Raw genomic sequence first — 20,732 nt, 5'->3', positions numbered from 1 at the left:
CGGCTCTTCCCTTCTGCAGCTGGTTTCATGTCGGGTTTCAGTTCCAGGCTGCATCCTGAGAACCCTCTCTGCAGGCCCATTCTTGTATAACTTAAAAGACCTTGACCCTTGCCAGTTGCCGAAAGCACACTTTTCTGCTCGTCCAGGTAAAACACCTGGAGAAGCAGTTTCACGAAACAGGCCTTCAGTGGCCCCCAGAGATGGACTTTGTCCCAAGCTCAGTTCTTTTTATTTTTTTTTTAAGTTTATTTATTTTGAGAGAGAGAGCGCGTGCGCACAAGTAGGTGAGGGCAGCGAGGAGAGACAAAATCCCAAGCAGGCTCCGTGCCATCAGCACGGAGCCTGATGGGGGGGCTGGAACTCACAAACTGTAAGATCATGACCTGAGCTGAAATCCACTCGGACGCTTAACCGACTGAGCCACCCAGGTGCGCCACCCCCTGCCCCGCCAAGCTCAGTTCTATCAGAATTGTGTGTTCGTGAGTATGTGTGGATGCGTGTGTCTGAGTATGTTTTACATACTTAATCGTAAAGTTCAAACTTTCAGACCTTCCGCTTTCTGGCTGTAAATTTGATGGGATGCAGTTGTGATTAAAAACATTTTGCTTCCAGGGACACCCGGCTGGGTCCGTCGGAAGAGCGTGTGACTCTTGATCTTGGGGTTGAGAGTTAAAGCCCCATGTCGTGTGTAGAAATTATTTAAGTCAATAAATAAGCTTAAAAGAAAAAAACATTTTGCTTCCCCAAAAGGGTGCAATACTTGGAGTAGTCATGTTCGTAGAGACAGAAAACAGAAGGGCAGTTGCCAGGAGCCAGGGGCGGGGGGGGGGGGGGGGGGGGGGGGGGGGGGGGAGGGAGTTGTTTAATAGGTATGGAGCTCCAGTTTTGCAAGATGAAATGAGTTCTGGAGGTCAATTGCACAACAACACGATGTGCTTACCCCTAATGAACTGTATGCTGAAAATGGTTAAGACGGAACATTTTATGTTATGTGCACTTTACCACAATTAAGAAACAATCTGCCGGGTCTGCAGAAGATCATGAATATTTTGTGGCTTTGTATGACCTGACACTGGATGGCTTTGTGCCTGGGGATCATTTTCAAATGCAGTCAGCAGTTAGGATGTGCCGTCGATGTGGTTAGGATGATATAAGAGAGGTGCTTCAGGTATGCATAGTGGCCACATCCCAGTGGATGTGTGGCCCCTAACAGAGAAATCCCTGGACCCCAGCAGCCTGAGTTTTGCTTTTGACCAGAAGTCTTAGTGTGGGCTGCTCTCTGGTTTCCAAGGCTGCAGGAAGAGAATATCTCTATTTTGAAGACAGGAAGTTCAGTGCACATTTGTTTTTTTGTTTTTTTTTTTACCAAGACATGTCAGGACAACGTTTTACAAGAAAGCCTGGAAAGGGAAGTGGTATGAATATTGTTTGGGTTTTAATACAGAATATATTTTTTTAATTTTGCACATATTTAGAAAAATTATGAGTTCCGTCCAGATATATGCAGCTACCTTCCAGAAAAAGGGGATATTACAGTAAATTCATCTTGATCAGGTGGCATAGAGAAAACTTCTGGAATAGTCACATTTGAAAATTCCTTATTAAAAAAATTAGTAATAAAAAGAGAAAATGCCTTATTAACGAATGCCTTTGCCTTAAAACTGATTTAGCCAAAAACTGCTAATATTTTCTCCACAGGGCCTTCATAACTTGGGCACAACAAATAGTACTTGAAACAGTAAAGACAAACAAACAAACAAAACCAAAAAGCAAAAAAACTCAAAGAACCACCTGAATTGAAACATCATTTTGGAGAAGAGAGAAGGAAGGAAGGTGTTGAAGTAATATATTGGAATAGTTATCTAGTGCCGTCGTTCACTTGACCATTAATTTCAGAAGTGTCCTTATAATTATGTTAAATTAAAGATCTTGCAAATTATAGGTCACAGATATCCACTTTCAATGTGGAATAAGTCTATAAAGATGCTCGTTAAGATGCTGCTCTAAGATCAGAATGAAAGTGTGTCCATTTAACGCCGTGAGGTCAGGCCCGCTTTATACCCCAAGGGATCTGCAAGGCCGGATTTGAAGCAGTTAACAGATTCATTTAAGCAAAATCTTTGGTTTCTCGGCCGGCAGTGTCCTTAGCAAGGAAATCACGTGACCACTCTGGGTGAGGCAGAGTCCCTTCAAGGACATTCAGAGGGTTTGGGAAGTGGCTGCTTCAAATTCACACCCCACCCAGAGGGACTGTGGCCATTGCCCTGGGCTGGGGCGAGGGCTCCAAGGCGATTCTGACATGCAGCCAGGGATGACCAGCGGCCCAACGTAGATCGACAAGAGGATTATGACTTTGATCTTATTTCCATCGTCTTTCCTGTGTGGGGAAACAGGCAAAGGAAAAAAAAGAAAAGTCAGCGGGTAAACATATTTTAGCGACCCGATAAAGTATCTGCTGTAATTCCAACTAACTGGTGTGGCCCAGAGGACATTCTCCCCTTTGCACTCGGCAGTGCTGCGGAAAGGTATTGTCATTCTGTCTGCGGTGGAAAACCCTAGCTCTGGAGATCAGGTGAGGGCCCAGCTGGTAAGAGGCGGAGCCAGGGCTCAGACCGGCCTAATCCATCTGCCCCTTTGTTCTGGGACTGAAACAATCCTCTTCTGTGAAGGCCCATCCATTCTATGTTTTGTTCCCTGCACTTGGGCTAGCTCCATTCTTTTCTTAACCCTCGTTTTCCTTGCTCAGGGCGGAAACTGAGATCAGCATAATTTCTGAGCAAATAGAAATTCACAGGACAGCCGGCCCGAGAGTGCGGAGTAAGAGGCGCGCTCACTTGGTGTGAAGCACGAAACACTTCCAGATGCCAAAATCACTTCCCGCCCGCTCCACGTTGTTTGGCAGGGCTAAAATTAAATCCTGCTTTCTAGTAGCTGTGGTGGGAATTGAATTTTGCATCTTTCATCTGACCGCTCCGAAATGACCTTGAAAGACAAGAGAGCCTCGGTCGGTATTAGCGGGTAGAAAATAGCGTCAAGGGGCGCCCAGGTGGCTCAGTAGGTTGAGCGTCTGACTTCCGCTCAGGTCATGATCTCATGGTTCGTGAGTTCGAGCCCCGCATCCGGGCTGACTGCTGTCAGCACAGAGCCTGTTTTGGGTCCTCTGTACGCGCCCCTCTGGCTGCCCCTCCCCCAGTCTCTCTCTCTCTCTCTCTCTTAAAAATAAGTAAACATTAAAAAAAAAAAAGAAACCAGTTTTCATTTCTAAATCAAAGAATTTTTAACGCATAGATTTTATTCAAAGACAGGCAATGTTGAAAGAGATCTCACTCTAATGGCAAACAACAACAACGACAACGACAACAACCTTGAATTTTCAGCTGAGCTCATTTTCCAGGACTGCTTGAGCAGCTGCTGCCACCTCATGGAAAATTTTTATAAATTTCCAGTTGAGGCAAGAATCCACCATCTTCCATGGTCTTCCGGTTACTGCTACCAAGGCACGTTCCCTCAGACCAAAAAGCCCCTGGAAGTCTTTGGGCCTGTCAGCTGTCGTTTTATATCATTCTGGGCCCGTCGAAAAGCAGTTAGAGTATCATAGACACGTGGCGATTAGAAATCAAGCAATTAAAAAAATTAAAACATCAACATTAAAAAACAAAAAAAGAGGGCACCTGGCTGGCTCAGTCTGTTCAGCGTCCGACTTCGGCTCAGGTCATGATCTTGCCGTCCGTGAGTTCGAGCCCCGTGTCGGCCTCTGTGCTGATAGCTCGGAACCTGGAGCCTTGCTTCGGATTCTGTGTCTCCCTACCTGTCTCTCCGCCCCTCCCATGCTTGTGCTCTGTCTCTCTGTCTCTCTCTCTCCCAAATAAAGATTGAAAAAAACAATAAATAAGTAAAAGGAAAAAAAAGAAAACAATAAGTAATATTTCTCTTAAAAATATTTCAGGGGCGCCTGGCTGGCTCAGTCAGAGGAGTTGTGCTACTCTTGATCTTAGGGTTGGTCGTGAGTTCAAGGCCCTTCTTGGGTGGAGAGATTACTTACTAAATTAAAAAATGGATATTTTATTTATTTATTTAGTGCTGAGAGGAGAATCCCAAGCAGGCTCCAAGGTCTGCATGGAGCCCAAGAAGGGGCTTGATCCACGACTCTGGGATCACGATCCAAGCCGAGATCGAGAGTCGTATGCTGAAACAACTGAGCCACCCAGGTGCCCTCCAAAATATGTATTTAATTTAAAAAAAATTTTTTTTTTTTTCAGACAGTGCGAGTGGGACAGGGGCAGAGAGAGAGAAAGAAGGACAGAGGATCCAAACCAGACTCCAGCGCACTGACCGTGGAGGGGCTCAAACTCACGTGAACCATGAAATCATGACCTGAGCTGAAATCAGGCGCCCCCCACAATATGTATTTTAAATGTAAAGCTTTTTTTTAATTTAAATTTTTAAAATATTTTTGGTTTAAATAAAATGTTATTTCAGTTGCAATTGAAATGAGCAGAGAGAGAAGACATAATGATTAAGAAAATTCTTCTGTGGGGGCACCTGGGTGGCTCAGTCAGTTGAGCTTCTGACTTCAGCTCAGATCATGATCTCACATTTCATGAGTTCAAACCTGCGTGGAGCCCCGCATCGGGCTCCCATGCTGACAGTGCAGAGCTCGCTGGGGATTCTCTCTCTGTCTCTCCCCACTCACGTGTGTGCGCGCTCTCTCTCTCTCTCTCTCTCTCTCTCGTCTCTCTTAAAATAAATAAAACTATTTAAAAAAAGAAAGAAAATTGTTCTGTGTAGCTCCTCCTCCCTATGATTTTAAGGAGAGCACTTCTGTAACATATAGCCCGATGCTAGCTGCACACCGTGAGCCCCTGCACGGCTGTCTGCTGTCACATCGACTTGAAACAACCTTCCCACTGTTGGGTTCTAGTGAATTCTTTTTTTTTTTTTTTTTTTTTTTTAATTTTTTTTAAATTTTTTTTTCAACGTTTATTTATTTTTGGGACAGAGAGAGACAGAGCATGAACGGGGGAGGGGCAGAGAGAGAGGGAGACACAGAATCGGAAACAGGCTCTAGGCTCTGAGCCGTCAGCCCAGAGCCTGACGCGGGGCTCGAACTCACGGACCGCGAGATCGTGACCTGGCTGAAGTCGGACGCTTAACCGACTGCGCCACCCAGGCGCCCCTAGTGAATTCTTTTTTCAAGGCTCAGTGGAAACTCAACTCCACCAGGTAGAGTGAACTTCTTCTGCAGGACCCTATGCCCACTGCCAGTCTTATTTATTTATTGTTACCGTATTTACCGCTGTAGCACTTTATCTGTTCTGTTTTGATAGTTTTGTGGAGGGAGGGAATAGCACGATAGCTAAGCACTCCGGCTCCCGGTTCAAATCCAGACTCTGCTCGTCACTGGCTGTGTCACCTTGGGCAAGTTTTCCCTGCTGCAAAAGGGAGCAAACAAAAGCATCGCCTCAAAGGGTTGTTATGAGCTTTAATTGCGTTAGTCTTCAGCAGGTGCTTAGAGCTGGGCCTGGCACAGAGGGAGCATTCTTGAGGTGTGACCTCCCACCGCTACTGTCCTCGTGTCATTGTCCACACACAGGTCCGTCTCTGAAATCCCCTTTGCTGACAAAGGATGTCAAGCATGGCTCGGTTGTGTTTGGTGAAAGCAGGCGTACACGAACGGGGCACACTCATATTGTCACAGTAGAGATCTCTGTGGTGGGGCTGGGTGGCTCAGTGGGTTAAGTGTCCAACTTCAGCTCAGGTCACGATCTCATGGTTTGCGAGTTCGAGCCCTGCATCAGGCTCCGTGCCGACAACTCAGAGGCTGGAGCCTCCTTCAGATTCTGTGTCTCCCTCCCCCTCTGCCTCTCCCCCACTCATGCTCTGTCTCTCTCAAAAATAAACATAAAACAAATTTTTTTTAAAAAGGTCTCCGAGTAAGTGTGTGTGTTTGGAGATGTGGGTCACTCACCACTGCCCTGGCATGTTCAAGCTCCACACACCAAGTCCAGCCCCAACATGTGCACATCATACCAGGCAGCCTCTGCCACATAAAGTCGACAATAGCTAACCTGCAGCCCAGAACAGATGCCATGATGGTAACGCATTGGTGTTAGGAGCCCAACATGGAAAGTAGGGTTTCCTTTATAGACCCTGAGACACAGACATTGCCATTTGTCTCCTCATTATCGCTATTCTCCCTCTGTCTTAGTTAATTTTTTGTAAGTTTATTTTGAGAGAGAGAGAGAGAGAGCATGAGTGGGGCGGGGGGTGGGGGGGGACAGAGAGAGAGAGAGAGAGAGAAAGAGAATCCCAATCACAGAGCCACTCAGGTGCCCCAAGAGTACATTTTTAAAAAGAGGTGTAAGATTTGTATACTGAAAACTATAAAACATCATTAAAGAAATTAAGGAAGACTTCAATAAATGTAAAGACATCCCATGTTCATGGATTGAAAGATTCGTATTGTTGAGATGGCAGTCCTCCCAAGTTGATTTCTAGATTCAAAGTGTTCTCTATCAAAATCTTAGTTTTTTTCCTCCAGAAATTGAAAAAGCTGATCCTAAGATTCATATAGAAATATAAGGAATCCAGAATAGCTAAAAACAATCTTGAAAAAGGAGCATAAAGTTGGAGGACTCACTACTTCCTGATTTCAAAATCACTACAAAGTTACAGTAAAAAATAGAGTGCAGTACCAGCTTGAGGATAGACCTAGAGATCAATGGAATAGAACCAAGAGCCCAGATGTAAAGTCTCACCTTTATGATTGGTTGATTTTTCAGCACGGGTGCTAAAACCATTCAATGGGGGGAAAATGGTCTTTTCAACAAATACGCTTTTACAAGAGATCCCAGAGAGCTCCTTCCCCACTTCCATTATGTGAGATTAACAATGAGAAGCTGGCCCTTAATGAGGAAGCAGGCTCTCACCAGACACTGACTCTGCCAGTGCCTTGATCTTAGACTTCCCAGCCCCCAGAACTGTGAAAAATAAATTTCTGTTGTTTATGTGCTACCTAGTCTATGGCATTTTTTTATAGTAGCCTGAATGAAATAAGACAATCTTTTTTTAAAATTTTTTTTTTAACATTTATTTATTTTTGAGAGACAGAGACAGAGCATGAGCAGGGAGGGGCAGAGAGAGAGAAGGAGACAGAATCTGAAGCAGGCTGCAGGCTCTGAGCAAGCTGTCAGCACGGAGCCTGATGTGGGGCTCAAACCCACAAACTGTGAGATCATGACCTGAGCCGAAGTTGGATTCTCAACCGACTGAGCCACCCAGGCGCCCCAAGACAATCTCTATAATAGCCAAAAAACCAGAAACAACCCAAATGTCCATTAACTCATCAATAGACCTTTTTAACGTGGTATATTCACACGATGGAATATTATTCAGCAATGAAAGGAAATAAAATACCGAAACATGCTACAACAGGGATCGACCTTGAAAATACTGTACTAACTGAGAGAAGCCAGGTACTATGGGGCTTGAAATGTAGTGTGGCTGCTAGTAAGTATGAGGGTTTTTTTTTGAGGGAATGACAATGTTGAAAATGGTGATGATAGGGGCGCCTGGGTGGCTCAGTCGGTTAAGCGTCCGACTTCGGCTCAGGTCACGATCTCACGGTCTGTGAGTTCGAGCCCCACGTCGGGCTCTGGGCTGATGGCTCAGAGCCTGGAGCCTGCTTCCGATTCTGTGTCTCCCTCTCTCTCTGCCCCTCCCCCGTTCATGCTCTGTCTCTCTCTGTCTGAAAAATAAATAAACGTTAAAAAAAAAAAAAAAGAAAAGAAAATGGTGATGATAGGGGCACCTGCGTGGCTCAGTCAGTTAAGCGTCTGACTTCAACTCAGGTCATGATCTCACGGTTCATGAGTTCGAACCCCGCATCAGGCTCTGTGCTGGCAGCTCAGAGCCTGGAGCCTGCTTCGGATTCTGTGTCTCCCTCTCTCTCTGTCCCTTCCCCATTTGAGCTCTGTCTCTCTCTCTCTGTCTCTCTCTCTCTCTCTTAAAAATGAAAAGAAAAGAAAATGGTGATGATAGTTGCACAACTGTGGAAATATACTAAAAACCATTGACTTGTACAGTTTAAATGGGTGAATTGTGTCTCAATAAGCTGTTGTAAAAAGTAAGTTATACTATATAACTTGTTGGACTATTCTATGGCCATTTATTTATAAAAAATTTCAACCATAAAGAATATGTTCAGGGGCTCCTGGTGGGCTCAGTCAGTTGAGCATGCGACTCTTGATCTCAGGGTTGTGAGTTCAAGCCCCATATTGGGTGTAGAGATTACTTAAAAATAAAATCTTAAGAAAAATGTTTATAGTATTACAATCACTTGAAATAATAAGGATATGAAATTATATCTTATCGACTAAGTCAATCTATTTGTGTAGGAGACACTGTTGCCACACATCCTCCTTTCCCTCTTCTTTCAACCTAAAAGACCATGTGACTCAGGGGAAACTGACCCAGCTCTGGGGGTGATTGCTCTAAGTCAATGGCGGTAATCCCACCATGTAACCAAGTCTACACTGGTCACTTAGCCTGTAGCATTCCCAGTGATAGCATCTGGGTCAGGAGTGGGTGTGTGCAAATCAGACTGAAAAGGAGACTTTCAGCCCCTCCATCATCTTCCTGCCTAAAAGACCCTCGAGATGAAGTCAGTGTTTGGAAGGGAGGAAAATCCTTGAGAATGTCATTGTTCTCCACCAGCCCTGACATCTGACTGCCTCTAGATTTCCTGTTCCCTGAGGCCGTTAATAGCTTTCCTTCCATTTTAGCTTTTTTTTGAGTCAGGGTGGTTTTTGTTATCTGACAAAAACATCCCAGCACAGAAGCACTACACACACAGAAGAAAGAGTGGAAGGAAATGAATAAAAATGTAAGTTACAAGTATCTTTCAGTGGTGGGGTTAGGGGTGTTTGAGATTTCTCCTATTTTTCTGTGTTTTCAAGTTTTTCTGAAATTGGCATGTATTACACTTTCTTTTTTAAAAAAAATTTTTTTTCAACGTTTATTTATTTTTGGGACAGAGAGAGACAGAGCATGAACAGGGGAGGGGCAGAGAGAGAGGGAGACAAGATCGGAAACAGGCTCCAGGCTCTGAGCCATCAGCCCAGAGCCCGACGCGGGGCTCGAACTCACGGACCGTGAGATCGTGACCTGGCTGAAGTCGGACGCTTAACCGACTGTGCCACCCAGGCGCCCCTGTATTACACTTTCAATCAAAGTAAGGTTTAAACAAAACGGCAGATGCCTGGGTGGCTCAGTCAGGTAAGTCATGGTTCGTGAGATCAAGCCCCACATCTGGTTCTGCCCTGACAGTGTGGAGCCTGCTTGGGATTCCCTCCCTCCCTCTCTGGCCCTCCCCAGCTCATGTTCTCTCTCTCTCTCTCTCTCTCTCTCTCTCTCTCTCTCTCAGAGTAAATACATAAACTTAAAAAATAATAATAATAGGAAAAAGGAAAAGGCAATATAAAAGAATATGTGCCCCCGTATATTTAGCCAGCCACTGAGGGAACATGGCCGCCAGCATCCCCATCCCCAAGGTTCACACTCTTGTGTGTAGTCCTCCCCTGAATTATACAAGGGCTGTTGCGTGTAATCGGTAGCATAAGGCTGAAGTGATGACATTAGGTCATGAAAAAGACAGTGGTTCTGTCTCGGGTGCTCACTTTCTCTCTTAAATCATTCTTTCCAGGGGGAATCATGTTGCTATATGTGAGCAGCCCCGTGGAAAGGCCCAGATGCTGGGAAAGTGAAGCCATTGGCCAACAGCCACGTGAGCGAGCTTGGGAACAGATTCTCCTGCCCCGATTCCAGGAGGTGACTGCTACCCAACCATGGCTGGAGTGCAAGCTCCTGGGACGCTCACAGCCAGAAGCACTCCTCCAGCTGCTCCTGGATTCCTGACCCTCAGAACCAATACTAGACAGTAAGTTTGTTTTTCCTTAATTTATTAAAAAAAAATCTATTAAAAACAAACAAGCAAAAAAATAACTCTACACCTAGCAGGGGGGTGGAACTCACGACCCCGAGATCAAGAACTGTATATCGTACCAACTGAGCCAGCCAGGTGCCCCTGCTCCAGTAAGGTTGCTAAGCTATTCAGTTTCAGGGCTCTTGTTTCACAGCAAAATGGAGAGCAAGAGACACGCCAACTCTTCCACTCAGTAAGCCACTTAGGGGAAATCTTAACTTCAGACACAGAAGCCACGAGGGATGTATCTAGAGGATGTTTATTGCCACTGCCTTTGCCTCAGAAAAATATTGGGCATAATTAGAAATGAGGGTGATACCATTCTGTGGGACCGTTGCACAGGTTTTGACAGGTCCGTAGTGTCAATCTGGAAAGATCCACGGCTTGTCAAGCGGGGAGCAAAACGGTTGTAGAATCACATGTATGGTATCTGTGGGAGCCATTGCTGGATGTAACTCCTCAACATCTCTCCTCCACTTCCTCCTTATTCACAGATCATGTTTCCAGCTCCCAAACTAAAATCTCGGGGCACCTGGTGGCTCAGTTGACTGAGCGTCAGACTTTGGCTCAGGTCACGATCTCGTGGTTCATGAGTTCAAGCCCCACATCGGGCTCGCTGCTGTCAGCGCTTCAGATCCTCTGTCCCTCCCTCTCTAACGACCCCCAACTGCTTGCAGTCTCTCAAAAAACAAAACCCAAAACACCAAAACACTAAAATCTCGGTTTCTCAGCTTCCCTCGCAGCAGCCAGGCACAACCACGTGACATGTTCCTGGCTAATGAGATGTAAGCAGAAATCCACAGGAAAGTTACTGGTTTTCTAGTAGCATGTACTACACATATAACCAGAGTCAGCCGGTACGTTCCTGTCCCCTTGTGCCTGCCTTCTTCCTCCTGCGTGGAACAGACTTGGTGCCCGGATGGCAGGGCCGTCTTGTGACTGTGGGGACCCAAGTCACACTCTCAGGATGGGGAAGCATAAAGGCATGGAGCATGTGGCTTCACGGCCATGGCACCGTGCACTATGTGACCCCAAGCTTGTTGTCACCTGAGAAAGAGGCAACATATTTCTCAGTGAAGCCACTGTTTAGGTTTTGAATGTAATCCCGGTTACCGTTTTCATCGAAAAGAAAAAAGGGAGAAAAGTCATGTGTATGTGTATGTGTGTGATTACTTACATGAGCATGATGATGTAGGAGGACACATAGCTCACTGTTAACATTGACCGTTAGGGGCACCCGGGTGGCTCAGTTGATTGAGTGACCAGCTTCGGCTCGGGTCGTGATCTCTCGATTCGGGAGTTTGAGCCCCGCATTGAGCTGCTGTCAGTGTGGAGCCTGCTTCAGATCCTCTGTCTCCCTCTCTCTCTTCCCCTCCCTTGCTCGTGCACTCTCTCTCAAAAATAAGTAAAAAATAAAAATAAACTAAAAACAAACAAACAAACAAACATTGACAGTTCACTGCAAGGGGTAAGACTGGAGGCAGAGGACAGCTGATGAAGTTTTTATTTTTACTCTGTTTACATCATTATACCAAACATTTATTAATTTTGTGACACACTATAATAATGTCCACAAAGCTTATAAAAAGAGAAGAAGAGTCGATGTGCTGGCTGGCTCAGTCAGAAGAGCATGTGACTCTTGATCTCAGGGTTGTGAGTTCAAGCCCCACATTGGGTGTAGAGATTACTTAAATAAATACTTTTATTTTTTATTTTTTTAACTTTTTTTTTAACGTTTATTTATTTTTGGGACAGAGAGAGACAGAGCATGAACGGGGGAGGGTCAAAGAGAGGGAGACACAGAATCTGAAACAGGCTCCAGGCTCTGAGCCATCAGCCCAGAGCCCGACGCGGGGCTCGAACTCACGGACCGCGAGATCATGACCTGAGCTGAAGTCAGCCACTTAACCGACTGAGCCACCCAGGCGCCCCAAATAAATACTTTTAAAAAAAAAGGAAGAGTCACATATACTAAAATATATGTTTTATATATACACACACACATATATAATACATATGTATGTAATATACACACATATATAGTATATATAATACATATAGAGTATACCCACACATATAATATTTACACATGTATATAATATATTTATATATGATACATAATTATATAGTATGTGTGAGAGAGAAAGAAAGAGAAAGTGTACAATAGCATTCTGGAATTACTGGTTATCACTCGACCAGCTCAAGCTCAAGGCAAAGCCGGTCCTCAGTGACTGGGCCGGTGCCTCCCATAATGCAGGGAGCTAGGAGTGGACAGTCTGAGCAAATGGAATATTCGGTATAGTTCTGCAGTTTGAGCCAACACTACAAGCTTCAGATTTGTTGCACAGGCCTTGGTGTGGAGGGCCAGATACTCAGGAGATCATCGGGACCCCACCAGGAGGCCCAGAGGCACAGGTGCAGCCCGGCAGAGAAGGGAAACAGACAGGGAAGCTGGGGTCTGGGGTCTGGGGCCAAGGGATGCAAGGCAGGGCCCTGGCCTGTGACCTAGCACGGCTCTGGCACAGGGCGCTGGTCCCGGGCTCCCCAGAGATGGGTCCATCTTTTCAGGAACAGGCCTCAGTCACCTTCCCCGCTCCGAGGACCTGGGCTTGTAGTTGGATCCCACCGTATAGGCACCTGAGCAGGGCTGAGGCACATAGGAACCGGGCGTCTAGACCAAATCACAGTGTCGTGCAGCTGACTGTGGACGTGACATATGTCTTCTTAGTCAGTGGCTCTTTGCTTCCTGGAGCCTTCATGGCTCCTATTCTGTGCTGGGCCCCCCCGTGCAGCCAAGGGGTTGGAGGTGGGGGCGACAGGGCTGCTGTTGTGGGCCCGCCTCCCTCCCCCGTCCCTCCCACCGCACTGATTTCCTCTCTTGTGGCCCCAGGGGTTTCCTGTTCTCTCCCCTGTCTGAACAGCTTCCCCATTTCTTTTGCAACATCTTGCAGCAGGTGTCTGGCTTGCTCCTGCTCTCGGAAGCTCAGACAGGCTGGGACCTAGCAGAGAGCCTCCGGGTTTGGTCCAAGGTGTGCCATGGGAGGAACAGCGGCTCAGCCGGGCGGCCCGGCCACGTGCAGGGGGAGCCCATGGAGGGGAAGGCGCCATTTTCCCGAACTGGGTTATGACCCAGATATCACACGGAACAGATTTACACTAAAGAATTCTTTGTCGCTTATCTAAAATTTCCATTTAACTGAACATCCTGTATTTTTATTTGCTAAATCTGGCAACCTGATCCTAAGACGGCTCAGCTTTCAAAGTTCTCTAATCAGATGTTCCAGAAAGGGAAGAGAGGGAGGAGAGAAGACAGCGGGAAAGAAAAAACTCCCTATGGAGAGAGAGAGCCGGTGTGTGACTCCACAGCTGTTCCTTCCCTCCCACCCCCGAGGGCCAGAGACTGAGGCCCCAGGGGAGAGGGCAGGGCTGGGAGAGGTACCCGGTGCCAATCCCTGGCTCAGCCACCAACTTCCTGTGGGTCACCCTGGGCAGTGGCTGGGCCTCCCTGGGCTCCCTCGCTGGCATCTGTGGCCTCCAGCACTCACTCACTCATCACATTTGTCCCAAGCACCCACACATACCCCTGCTGTGTGCCAGACCGAGTCTCAGAGAGGAGCCCTTAAGCAGCTGGCTGGCTGATGGCATGCGGAGGATATAGACATGAAAACGGATCCCCAGGATCCAGGAATATGGAATTTCCACTTCCCTCCTTCCAAGGGAGAGCTACTCAGTCCCGGCCGGGCCCTGCACCTGTCCTCTTCCTCTTCCTGGTACCCAATGGCTGCTCGGGGATCTGGGAGGGCTCCCTCCCAGGGGCGTTGGCTGTCGTGGTGCTGCCGTCCTCAACTGAAAGCCCTCCACGCGGCCGTGCCTTGTCCGGTGACCCCAGAATGGTGGCTGTGAGCTTCAAGAGCAGTGAAGTGTTCTGGGGGACTTGCTTTCCCTGGACCAGCTGGGTTGGGTTGATCAAGGCAAGCTTGCATCTTCCAGATGCCCACCTAGGTGCCCAGGGGCTTCAGATCTCCTGGTGGGCTGAGGACAAGACAAAGGTGGGAGTCTTTGAAGGGCAGACCCAGGGTGTTGTTAATACTACCCGTTTTTCCCAGCATGTTCCCATGGCGGGGGAAAATGGAAGGAGGGAATTTGATTTTGATGACCAGGGGAGCCACCATTCACCTCCACACAGCAGTCAGGATGCTTAAAAAAAAAAAAAAGTTTTTTTTTTTTTTAATTGTGGTAAAAATATATATAACATAACATTTACCATTTAGGAGTACAACTCAGTGGCATGAAATACATTCACAATGTGATGCAGCCATCGCCCCTATTTCCAGAACTTTTTCATCATTCCAAACAGAAACTCTGTACCCATTAAACAATAATTCTCCCCTTGGGGCGCCTGGGTGGCTCAGTCGGTTGGGCGTCCGACTTCAGCTCAGGTCATGATCTCGCAGTTCACAAGTTCGAGCCCCGCATCCGGCTCTGTGCTGACAGCTTGGAGCCTAGAGCCTGCTTTGGATTCTGTGTCTCCCTCTCTCTCTGCCCCTCCCCGATTCATTCTCTTTCTCCCTCTCTCTCTCTCTCCCTCTCTCTCTCTCTCAAAAATAAATAAGTGTTAAAAAATTGCTTGAAACAATAATTCTCCCCTCTTTTCCCTCCCCTCCCAGCCCCTGGTCACCTCTAATGTACTTACTGTCTCTATGAATTTTCCTGTTCTCAATACCTCATTCAAGTGGAACCACACCCAATCTGTCCTTTTGTGTCTGACTGCTTTCACTCAGCATACTTTTTTTTTTAAGTTTTTATTTAAATAATCTCTACATCCAACATGGGGCTTGAACTCACCACCCTGAGATCAAGAGTCGCAGGCTCTTTCAACTGAGCCATCTCGGCGCCCCTCGGCATAGTGTTTTCAAAGAGCATCCCTGTGGAAGCATGTATCAGAGCTTCATCCCTTTTTATGGGTGAATAATGTTCCATTGTGTCCCTGTAGAGGCCATATCTGGCTTATCAGTTCATCTGTTGGTGGGCACTTGGGTTGTTTCTGCCTTTCGGCTCCCCAGAGTGGGTACTGCTGGGTAAGAAGAACAACTCTGTTCTCGACTACAACACGCTACACTTCCCGCTCATCAGATGTGAGGGGGTTTTCCAAAACCAAACAATTCTCAGATGCCAGCAGGATGTCCTACAATTTAACTCAATGCTGACACTCTTGACTCGCAGTTAACATCAGATCCCACAGGCTGAGGGCTCGGTCCTATAGGACGACCCCCAGTTCAGACACCTGCGCTTCTGATGGGCCAGCTATAAATCCGAGGTTTCCGTGACCCCCTCCTCGAGTTCGGGCATTTGCCAGAGTGGGTCACAGAACTCGGGAAAACAGTTTACTTATTAAATTTCTGGATTTATTACAAAGGATATTTAAGGACATAAATGAACAGCCAGGTGAAGAGATACATAGGGTGAGGTCCAGAAGGGTCCAGGCACAGGAGCTTCTGTCCCCGTGGAGTTTGGGGAAGGTCACCCACCCATGTGGATGCATTCTTGTCCACCAACTGGAAGGGCTGTGAATGCATACTGTCGGGATTTTATCTATCTATCTATCTATCTATCTATTTATTTATAAATGTTTTTATTTATTTTTGGGAGAGAGAGAGACAGAGCATGAGTGGCGGAGGGGCAGAGAGAGAGGGAGACACAGAATCCGAAATAGGCTCCAGGCTCCGAGCTATCAGCCCAGAGGCCGACGCGGGGCTCGAACTCACAAACCGCAAGATCATGACCTGAGCCGAAGTCGGATGCTTAACTGACTGAGCCACCTGGGCGCCCCATATTTTTAAGTTTATTCATTTATTTTGAGAGAGAGCAAGTGTGTTGGGGGTGGGGGGGGGAGAGGCAGAGAGAAAGGGAGAGAGAGAATCAGAAGCATGCTGTGTGCACTGTCAGCGTGGAGCCAGATGTGGGGCTCGATCTCACGAACCGAGATCATGACCTGAGTTGAAATCAAGAGTCTGCCGCTCAACCAACTGAGCCACTCATGTGCCCCAGTGTTTAGGAAGGCTTTCACTGATAATTAATTCAGTCTCTAGCCCCCTCCCTTCCCTGGGAGTCGGATGTGGCCATCCTTAGGGGCTTTCCAAAAGCCATCTCATTAACTAAACTCCAGTGTTACCAGAAAGTTCCCAGGGTTTTAGGTGTTGGTACCAGGAATGCAGGTGAAGGCCGAAATATATATATTTGATTATATAACACTATCCCACCGGGTCATATGATGATTTTTTTTTTTAACTTTTTTCCTCCTAAGTTTGTTTATTTATTTATTTATTTTTAAATGTTTATTTTTGAGAGAAAGCACGAGCAGGAGAGGGGCAGAGAGGGTGGGACAGAGGACCCCGAGTGGGCTCTGCGCCATCAGCACGGAGCCCGACGCGGGGCTCGAACCCACGAACCGTGAGATCGTGACCTGAGCCGAAGTCAGACGCTTAACCGACCGAGCCACCCAGGCGCCCCTCATGTGATGATTCTATGTTTAGCCTTCTGAGAACTTGTTTCCCCTCGTGGCTGCACCATTTTACATTCCTGCCAGCAATGCACGAAAGTTCTAGTTCTCACACATGCCCACCAGCACTTGTTATTTTCTGTTTTATTCTTTACAACTGCCGTCCTAGTGTTACCCATGACTGGGTCTGCCTCGTGGTGGGCATCGAAGCCAAAAGACACAACGAAGCCAAAGGAAGGAAGGGTATTACTTGCGACAAGTAAATGAGGACCCTGGGACCGTCTCCCAAAGTGGTGCCTCCTCAAACCCCAGAACTGGGAAGTTTTAAGTCAGGGATGCATATAGATTCGTGAAGGGGCTTGTGCAGTGGGGGACTCAGCTGGGAAATAGGGCAGGTCGTCTTAAGGTGATCTGTCTGTCCAGGGTCGAAGGCACGAGGGCCAGCAAGGGTCGGCCTTGCCAATTCTGTGACCACGCTTGAGTTTTATTTATTTTTATTACTTACTTTTTTTAAATGTTTATTTATTTACTTTGAGAGTTCTGCGTCAGCGCGGAGCCTGATGCGGGGCTCGATCCCACAAACCGTGAGATCGTGACCCGAGCTGAAATCAAGAGTCGGACACTTAACTGACTTGAGCCCCTCAGGCGCCCCGAGCCAGAGTTTTGATCCTGTAAAGATAACTCAGGAATGTGTGTCAGGTCGATCTTGATGTTGAATCAGCCCTGGGAGTTTTGTCACTGATTTGTTGCCCCTGATATGATTAGGTTATCTCCTGGCCTGACAGTGGCTGTTTGTTCTTATTCTTTTGTTCCCTTTAAATCAGTTCAGGATATCCCAGGAAGCTCTGCAAGAAATGTGCTTTGGGTCGGGCGCCTGGGTGGCTGAGTCGGTGAAGCACCCGACTCTTGATTTCAGCTCCCGTCGTGATGGCACGATGCGTGGGGTCGAGCCCCAAGTCGGGTCCGTGCTTTGAGGGCAGAGCCTGCTTGGGATTCTCTCTTTCTCTCCCTCTCTCTCTCTCTCTCTGCCCCTGCCCTGCTCTCTCTCAAATAAATAAACATTTATAAATAAATAAATAAATAAATAAATAAATAAATAAATAAAAGTTAAATGAAAAAATTAAAACAAAACCAAACATAAATTGAAATCTGTTACTCCCCTGACCAGATGGACTCTGGCTGTGTCCTCCAGGCCCTCCGGTGAAGTCTCGCCTCTGCTCACCTCTCCAGCCTCACGGCCCTCTCCCCTTCACCCAGCGCTCACCACCTTCTCAGAAGGCAGGCCTCTCACCTGCACTGCACCGCCCCCCCCCCCCCGCCCAATCTCAGGGACCATTCTGTGCTTCCTCTTTCTGGGGGGATCTGTCTTCCTCATGCTCTTGGCCTGGCGGACCCCAGCCTTGGTCCCTACACCCCGTTCACGTTCCTTCCCGGCTCTGGGCTGCATTTGCGGTTGGGAGTCCGCTGTTTCACCTGCTTCTTGTCCATCCCAGGCAGGAGGCTCCGGGTCTTGGCAAAGCACGTGGCTGATGCTTGTTTCGTGGCCAGATGAGCCAACGAATTGTCTCTCCCGTGGGCTTGCGGCCTTTTGGGAAGACACCGTGGTCACTTCTACCTCCCGCCCCTGACAGCCAACCCAGGAGGCCGTGTCTCACAAACGTACCGAAGTCACACCAGGGAACTCCCCAACCACTGCAGTCCCTTCCCTGTTTGCAGATTTTCTTCCAACCGTTCTCTTCCTTTGGATCCAGGGAACCAAGGTGCTGAGGCCCTGAGGACACCCTGAGAACACCCAAGGTCCCGGAGAGGAGAAACCCCTCAGGTAATGGGTGTGACAAGTGGGAGCTCACCCAGAGCACTGGGAACATCTCTCTTTCTCCATTTTATTTTATTTTACTTTATTTTATTTTATTATTTGAGAGAGAGAGAGAGAGAGAGTGCACAGTCAGAATCTTTTTATTTACTGATTTTTGGCGGGGGGAGGCAGAGAGAAGCAGAGAGAGGGAGAGAGAGAGAATCCCAAGCAGGCTCTGCACTGTCAGCGCAGACACTGATGTGGGGCTCGAACTCACAAACTGTGAGATTATGACCTGAGCCAAAGTTGGACGCTTAACCCACTGAGCCACCCAGGTGCCCCAGAGAGAAAGAGAATCTGTGAACAGGTTCCGTTCTCAGTGTGGAGCCTGAGGCAGGGCTCAATCCCACAACCCTGGGATCATGACCTGAGTCCAAATCAAGAGTCAGAAGCTCAACCGACTGAGCCACCCAGGGGCTCTCTTTAAAAAAAAACAAAAACATATATTTGGGGTGCCTGGATGGCTCAGGCGGTTGATTGTCTGACTTTGGCTCAGGTCGTGATCTTGCGGTTTGCGAGTTCGAACCCTGCGTCGGCCTCGCTGCTGTCAGCACGGAGCCCGCTTCGGGTTCTCCGTCCCCCTCTCCCTCCCCTCTCAAAAATGAATAAACATTCGAAAAGTAATAAAATAAAAAATATATATTTGTTCAGGTGCCCTAGGAGCATCTCTTGTTAGGAGGTGGGGCAGGAGTAAAAGAAAGAGAAAAAGAAAGTCCCAGAAGCAAAGGAGACAGAAGCAGACTGCAGCCACAGAGCTGGCCAACTACAGGACCACACAGGAGGGTAGAGCAGGGAGAGCTTGTGGGGAAGGACAAAGCATCAGAGACCAAAAAAACCAAGAGGCAACCTACTGAATGGGAGAATATATTTGCAAATCGTATATCTGATGAGGAATTAATATCCAAAATATATAAAGAACTCTTACAACTCAGTAGGCAAAAAAAAAAAAAAAAAAAAAAAAAAAAAAAAAAAATCCAATTAAAAAAGTGGGCACAGGATCCGAATAGACATTTTTCCAAAGAAGATATGCAGGTGGCCAACAGGTACGCGAAAAAGTGCTCAGCGTCGCTCACCATCAGGGAAATGCAAATCAAAACCACAGTGAGATCTCACCGCCTGCCCGTTAGGATGGCTTGTATCAAAAAGACCAAAGGCAGCCAGCGTTGGCGGGGGTGTGGAGAAAACGGACCCCTCGTGCACCGTCGGTGGGAATGCAAATTGGTGCAGCCACTGTGGAAAACAGCGTGGAAGTCCTTCAAAAAATTAAAAATAGATCTACCATATGATCCGGCAGTCCCACTTCTGGGTGTTTCTCTGAAGGAAATAAGAACAGACTTGAAAAGATGCGTTCACTGCAGCATTATTCATAGTAGCCGAGACATGGAAGCAACCTAAGTGTCCATCGATGGGTGGGTGGGTGGCTGGATCAGTGGGTGAAGCGCGCGACTCTTGATCTCGGGGTTGTGAGTTGGAGTCCCACATTGGGCGTAGAGATTACTAAAAAGAAAGAAAGTAAGGAAGGAAGAGAGAAAGAAAGAGAATGTGGTGTGTATATACAATGAAATGTTAATCAGCAGTAAAAAAGGAGGAAATCCTGGCATTTGTGACAACATGGATGGACCTTGAGGGCATTGGGCTGAGAAATCAGAGAGAGAAAAATACCATCTGATCTCATTTATATGCACAATCTAAAACAACAACAACAAAACTCCCCAAACTCTCAAGAACCAAAGTCCTAGGGGTGCCTGGGTGGCTCAGTCGGGTAAGCAACCGACGTTAGCTCAGGTCATGATCTCATGGTTTGTGGGTTCGAGCCCCGCGTCGGGCTCTGTGCTGACAGCTCAGAGCCTGGAGCCTGCCCCGGATTCTGTGTCTCCCTCTCTCTCTCTGCCCCACCACAGCTCACACGTTGTCTCTGTCTCTCAAAAATAAACATTAAAAAAAAAAAAAAAAAAAAAAAAGAACTAAAATCCTGGATACAGAGAACAGATAGGTGGTTGTCAGAGGTGGGCGGTGGGTGAAATGGGTGAAGTTACACCAGTTATAAAGTAAACAAGTCCTGCGGGGGTTGGTGCCTGGGTGGCTCAGTCTGTTAAGTATCCAACTCCTGATTTTGGCTCAGGTCATGATCTCAGGATGCGTGAGATTGAGCCCTGTGTCGGGCCCCAGCCTGACACTGCGGGGCCTGCTTGGGATTCTCTCCCCCCATCTCTCTCTGCCCCTCTCTCGTTCGCGTGCTCCCTCTCAAAATAAATAAGTACACTTAAAAAATAAATAAATAGTACAGCATGGTAGGGTGGGTTAAAGGGGAAAAAAAGCAGGCTTGAAGAAGGATGGCCGATTTCCTGAGCAAGGAAGTCCTGTATCTCAGAGACTTCATAGCGTGACATCTTCAA

At 47.3% G+C, this 20,732-nt stretch overlaps 1 protein-coding gene across 4 annotated transcripts in view; it reads left to right on the top strand.

The window, feature by feature from the left end:
* The window catches only part of LOC125154333 (myosin heavy chain IB-like), a 61,728-nt gene that overhangs the window by 20,368 nt on the left and 20,628 nt on the right, over positions 1–20,732 (top strand). For 3 of the 4 annotated variants that reach the window (XR_007147764.1, XR_007147763.1, XR_007147762.1), the window contains 2 exons: positions 9,704–9,937; positions 18,233–18,303. The gene's annotated coding sequence lies outside the window, so the exon portion shown is untranslated. The remainder of the gene's footprint in view (positions 1–9,703; positions 9,938–18,232; positions 18,304–20,732) is intronic. The other variant, XR_007147765.1, reaches the window with a different exon arrangement.

The sequence above is a fragment of the Prionailurus viverrinus genome, chromosome E3 (genome assembly GCF_022837055.1).
Source record: "Prionailurus viverrinus isolate Anna chromosome E3, UM_Priviv_1.0, whole genome shotgun sequence".
In the NCBI taxonomy this organism is placed as follows: Eukaryota; Metazoa; Chordata; class Mammalia; order Carnivora; family Felidae; genus Prionailurus; species Prionailurus viverrinus.
The sequence above is the reverse complement of the archived record's forward strand: the minus strand, read 5'-3'. Positions and strand labels throughout refer to the sequence as shown.